Source organism: Cryptomeria japonica, chromosome 10 (genome assembly GCF_030272615.1).
Source record: "Cryptomeria japonica chromosome 10, Sugi_1.0, whole genome shotgun sequence".
Classification (NCBI taxonomy): Eukaryota; Viridiplantae; Streptophyta; class Pinopsida; order Cupressales; family Cupressaceae; genus Cryptomeria; species Cryptomeria japonica.
The window spans coordinates 608457554-608464637 of record NC_081414.1 but is presented as its reverse complement, the minus strand read 5'-3'; positions in this window follow the sequence as shown (position 1 = coordinate 608464637).

Genomic DNA, 7084 nt, shown 5'->3' with positions numbered 1-7084 from the left:
CTCGTGCAATATCCTCAAGAAGATTCTTCACGTGCACAAGGCTAACGTGGCAACGCGATCTTATCTTCATTTCAATGCTAACTCATCACAGGATGTCGTCAGTCAAATCACACAGACTTGGAATGCATCAACCACAAACCCCGATACAAACTTTCCATATACCAGTTCACATACTGGTTCACTTTCTGCATATACTGGTTCATTCCATCATACCAGTTCACACTTCATCATACTACTTCACTTGTACCATCATACCGGTTTACTTGTATCATCATATCGGTTCACTTGCTAGGTCGCTTACTTCAATATATCGGTTCATACTTCAGCATATTGACATCGTTGACAACATACAACACTATCATGTCATCATACTCTGCACATATGCCAACAGAGCTACTGCCCCATCTTAAGAAACCAAAAGGATACTCAAAGAGTGAATAACCGATATGGTCTATGACTCCCCCTAACAAATGATATCTGGATGTTGTACTAGAGGTGGGGAATCAACAGGAGGAGGGGGACATATGGGCTCTGGACTACTCTGACTGCCCCATGTCTATCTTGGGGCATACTTAAACCCCCACCCTGGAAAGGTTGGATGTCAAAGTAGTTCACATGTTTTCCTAAAACAAACTCAGCATACAGTTTTTTGATGAAGTAGAAGGGGACATCAAGATTGTTGTTGGGTGGTTTATCAAAAACCATCCACTAACAATCCCAAAAGTTTTTCACAATATCATCATTTGTGCACCATTTAATAGAAATTTTTATTTTTTGGGGTCTATGGGTTGACCAGTGCGGGGATTCACAAACAATGCAGCGATATCGGTTGTGGATATCTTGAGATCCTTGATCTCCTTATAGGACAAGCCATCTGCTTATTTTTCCATCATAGAATCTCACCACAAAAGAGGGGCATTTTTCTCCTCAGTGATAATTTCTATACTCTTTATGATGGACGTGAGGGGATCAAACATTGGGTTCAGGCAAGGGATCCTATGATATACATCTGCAATCCCCCTCAATTGGTTCAAATTTTGTGCAATTAAATCCTGAATTGAGGGGGGGTTTGGCAAAGGAGGGTTTTGTGTAGGAGGGTTTAGATGTTGCGGTTGTGGTTGATCAATGTTTACACTGTCATCCCCCATTTTAACCTAATTGAATGTAAACAATTGAATTTAGTTAACAAATTTGAACAATTTTGTATTTGATTTAAAAAACCTCAGTTTTCATGAATAAAACATATTTTGAATGAAAAAACAAATAAACATTAAAACAAATACAAAAATTTGAATGAAAATGATGAAAAACAATAAAAATCCTACCTTTATTGGATTTTTTTGCAAATTTGGGTCACAAAATCGGATATCGGGTCCAACCGGATATCAGATTTGCTTGAATTCGTGTAGCCCGTGGGTTAAAAATAACCCACGCGTTGTCACAGTCATCTTTTATTGTTTCAGAGAAATCAAATATCCAATTTTTATAGTTAAATCATTTCAAAATAACAATATATTATGTATTATATAATATATACATTATTATATTATATAATGTAATATTATATTATATATTATGTCTTATATAATATATAATATAATATAATGATATATTATATATTATATAATATATGATATAATATAATAATATATTATATAATACGTATTATATTATATTATATATTATATAATACGTATTATATAATATATAATATAAAATATCTTATATATTATATAATATATTATTATATATTATATAATATATAATATATTATATAATACTTTTAATTTAAAAATACCTATTAAAATGGGATATCCGATTTGCCCACGTGTTTACCATGCCAAGGTGTACTAACACCTAGGCTAGGCAAAAAGTCAACACAGATTTTTGCATTTTAAGGTCAGTGGAAAAGGCTATTTTTTCACATCGCCACTTTTTGGCCCCCCATGATCCTATACTAACCCATAAATGGGATCGAACAAAAAGATTAATATTTGTGATTGGTAGAAAAATATTTAGGAAACGGTGAACCAAATAATTCCACCTCAACTTTACACCTAAATCCTAAGTAAAAAGAAAGAAATTTTCATCCAAAATCAAAGTTTCGGGTAGGAGAAAGCATGACTAGGTGGGTATTACATTTCTTTGCAATTAATTCACTATTATGAGCCTCAACTACAAAGAAAAATGACTAAATAGGAGGTCAAGTAGAAAAGAGTCATAGACCAGACTATTTATATACTTATAGGTAATGGAAAAAACATCATGTAGAAATATATACATTGTTGTACATAGAGCATAAATTATTTCATAAGTAACTAGGTAGTATCATCTAAACCAATCCTTAGTCATTGGCTAGAGGAGATCCATCCCCCCTAGAGACTTCATCCCAAGAAATAGACCAAGTAGTAGCATCATCTCCATATGGTTTGGATTTAGCCATTAAGATGTCAATTTCCCACTTTGAAGTTTCTTTCCACTGAACAAAACTCACACTAGGAAGTTGGACAATGAAGTAAATCCAAGGCCCATTTCAACACTATGCTAGCAAGAGCCATTGTGAATTATTAGGACAAAACTTGACACTAGGGATGACATCCTCAAGAATGTTGTTTAGCCCATGGAGCTAGTTTTCTTACCAACTTATACATGATTTTCTATCACAACCCATTTTGATTAGATTATATAGAGCTGACATTAAATATTTCATATTCATAGATGTGTAGATTTGAAGCAATCAAAACCTGAATATTATTTTAGAGAATGTAAAACCTTATGATGAATATTTGATTTTGATTTTGAGTATGGATACTAACATGGACTAATATTCTAGTGTCATTTTTATGAGTGCAAAAGATGTTGGAAGCATGAGCTTGTATGTTTTGCTGGGTATGGTTGTTGTTGCACCAAAAGGTTGACCTGTCAATGCCCACTACAACCACTAGACACATAGAATCCACAGGAGGCAGTTAATCCATGTCGCAAACCCACTTGTGTTGCACAGAGACCAAGGGTGCACACCTTGCAACAATCCCCCCTTAGCGCAAGCAGGGTTTGAACTCGCGACCCAACTCTGATACCAATTGTTGGAGTGAAGGAACACTAAGAGGGGGTGTGAATCAATGTTCTGTAATCTTTAACTTTGTTTAACTTTTCATTCAACCACTTAATGCATATGAACAAAAGAAGGATGCAAGAACATAAAGAAAATAACCACAACACCAAAAAAATTATCTGTGGAAACCCGGTTAAGGGAAAAACCATAGTAGGGATGAACCCACAATATAAGTATACTTTGCAGAAGTATGTAAATATTACAAGGGTGAATGCACCTGCATTCAGTCACACTGCCTAGAGCTCACTACTAAAAAATAAAGAAGGCTCACTGCCTAAAAATCTATTACAATAGATTACTAAAGTATATGAACTAAAAACTAGCATCTACAAATGCCTGATGATAGTTCCTGTAATTAGGAATTTGGGAAAACATCAAAGCAAATAAATTAGCTAACCACAAAAGTTAAAACGCGATGATAAGAAATCCTAATACGCTCAATAAAAGAATGAAAGCAAAAACACTAAAACAAAAATGCAAACCATTGCAATGTTTTGCCTTCATTGACCTCCATTGTTCTTCTTTCTCCTTCAAATTGATGTTTGTGGATCTAACCTACAAAGAAAGTGTGATGCAAGCAAGATAATGATAGCAAATTGATAGCATAAGGATACTAGAAGCGTGGTTGAAAAATGAATGAGAAATAAAATTGGAAAGATTGATCAAATATTGGAATAAAATCAATAAAATTTGCAATTGATTTCAATCAAGGGAAAAATCAAATTGAAAAAGAAATGCCATGACACACTTTCCCATGCAAGAGGATAAGATCATGTCAAGATAAGATTGCCAAATCCTTGAATTTGACAATTATAGAAGTAATATCTTCCAAATAAAGCACAAAATAGGATAGATTTTAGGAAGGATATTAGTTGGCAAAATCAAAATAGAAAGTTGAGGAACTAGTTGGATATTGATGAATTAAAAATTAGGAAAATGAGAAGAAATTAAGAATTAGAAAGTTTTGAAAAATGGAAATTAGAAAGAATCAATAAATAAATATTCCTTATTCATTAATTCATATTTAGCCAATTAAATAAAAATATTTAATTGTGACAAAGGGACCTAGGATAGAATAAATAAATTTATTTATCCTAGAAGAAAAATGACAAAAGGATTAAATGATTAAATTAGAAAACCCAGGAGATGAATTAGAAATGCAAGGATGACAATTAGGTCCTGACAAAAGATAATTGATGTAGGGTTGATCTGATCATGATGAAAATTGGACAATTGATAAAGCACCGAAGTTGATTGACCAAGATCAATGACAAATTGATCAAAATTGACAAGGATTGCAATTGATAGGCACCAATTGACTAGGACCAATGACTAATCAATCCAAATTGGCGAGAAATGATGATTGATTGAGATCGATGAGGAATCGATCAAAGATTGATAAAAGCTCGAATGACAAAAAATCCATGACAAAATCAGTCGCAAATTGACCAGAGATTGGCAAATTGATGATTGAGTGTGTGACAAGACCTAATTGAGAATGTGAGAAACACAATTGAAGAGGGAAGAAATCCAGAAGAATGACAAGATGTCGATAAATGATGAAGATCAAGTGCGCAACATAGAAGAAATGTTAAAAGGATGTGAAAATCCTAAAATAAGGTCACACAAACATGTTAAGGTATGACACCACAAGAATTGACCATTTTTAGATCCCTACATTTTGCCCCTCTTTGAGACAATGCAATTATGAGTGTTGTTTCAAAGAACAATCAAGAAATATGCTCCAAACAATGACAACATTTATGGATGCCCCCTTGAGGAATTGGCCAAAAAAATCTAGAAAATAGGCCAATTTATCGAAAATAATACCAAGACTAGACCAAGATGACTGCAATGACTGAGAGAAGAAATGTTAGTTAGAGGAAATTAGATGGAGAAGAGTTAGTGGTGAAGAAAAATCTTGCTTTCACAAATGCACAAAGAGTAGGTGAGAACCTTTATTTTAATATTGCAAAACAGATGCAACGCATCCTGGCATTGAAGGCCAAGGCGATAATGCAATCCCTTTGTGTAAAACAAACACATTGCAGACAAGGAGTGAGTCAAAACATCCTAAGACAAGACGTTTGTCAAAGGTCGAGGTATGTGCAGCGTTCACAGAGAAAACATACTTATCACATACACCCAAGACATACTTGCCCCAGAAGTTGATGAAACACTCCACAAATAAAAAACAAAAAAACAAAAACGATCATGAGCCATCCCGACCACTCTAAATCACTCAGTGACATCATCGAGCGATATACGAACATGATCTGAGAGAAATCAAAGAAAGATAAGACTTGCCAATTAAAACAAGTCAAACAAACATTCTAATCTTCGTTGCCAAACTAATAGTGTTTTGATTAAAGGATGATCATGATGTCTGGTTTCAAGGAACGTTGTACCCCGTCTAAGACAAGACACAGTCTGGTTTCGAGTATACCACACCCTGTATAAGACCCATGATAATATTGACAAAGACAAATGATATTAATGTTGATTGATTGATAAGACAAGATGACCAATTTGAATCCTTGGTTGGTTGAAAAGTACATCTGTTAATGCGTGATTTGTTCAAGTACAATGTTTATCATGTTTTATGTATGACGTCTGCTCAAATGGTTGTCTATGTACAAAGGGGATAGTTTATTGGCAAAATGAAATGAAAGCGTTTGTTTTGAATTTTTAATGTTTTCCAATTTTTAGGGTTTTTTAATATATTTGATTTTTAGGGCTTTTTTCAAGACATTTTACAAATTTTTTGGATTATTTCAGGACTTTTTTGAATGTTTTTGTAGTATTTCAGGACATTTTATGAATGTTTTTGGATTATTTCAGGACATTTTATGAATGTTTTTGGATTATTTCACGATATATATTTTTTTTTTTATGATTTTTTTTTCAGGACATTATTTGACTTTTATGAATTTTTTTCAGGGCATTATTTGATTTTCTAGTGTTTTTTTTTAGGACATTATTTAATTTTTATGATTTTTTTTTCAGGATTTTGCCCCTAGTGTCTAGCAAGGCAAGGAATATGCCAAATGGATAGATAAGTTTGCTGAAATGTTGATGGACAGAGGGAAGACAAAGGGCATTTATTATGGAGACAAAGCAAATTCAAGTCCAAGGGCTATCGCGCAATGGGATAAGGGACTGGATATGACAATGTAAGGCAATGGCATGGCATGAGGGACATATCAAGAATTTTTTGAAACCATGTTTGCATTTTAAGTCCTTATGTCAGATCAAGATCAAGGGATGAAAAAGAGTGTATGGACAATGATAGGATACATATAGGATAAGCAAGATAAAAAAATGGATAAGGGACATGGACTGAAGGTTGCAATATGGTAAAAGATAGTGACAGAAGGTTGCAATACGGATGAAATTTTATAATAAGTGAATGGATAAAGACCAAAATATATGATAGATTGAAAGATATGAATAGGGTGAATGACGTTCATGAAGATGCCCAACCTTGTCAAGATCAAAGGTGGAAAAGGAATATAGACATGAGGGGTGATAAGATAATGAAACCTGCCCCCAAGTGTGGTATGTAAGAAGTTCATAGATTACACATGATGCCTGTTTGCTAGGTTTTCATCATGGTACTTTCCCAAGGCACCTATTTGCTAGGTTTTCACCAATGGACAAAATATTTTTCTTCTTTTTTTTTCATTTTTCGTTTTATTTTTTCATTCATTTTTTTTTGTTTCATTTAATTTTTTTATTTTTATTTTGACTTTTTAGCAGAAAATGGACACATGATAGGGGATGGAAGAAGGACTCAAGCATCTTTTCGTTTGGATAGTAGCCTTGAAAAAAAGACCATGACCTTTAAAAGTATGCTCAAAGACGTTGACAGGATAATGACATGGAAATGAGATGGGACTAAGGTAAGGATTTATGCAAAAGATTGGATAGGATGGATGAAAGGATGGGAAATATGCATTGGATAGTGGA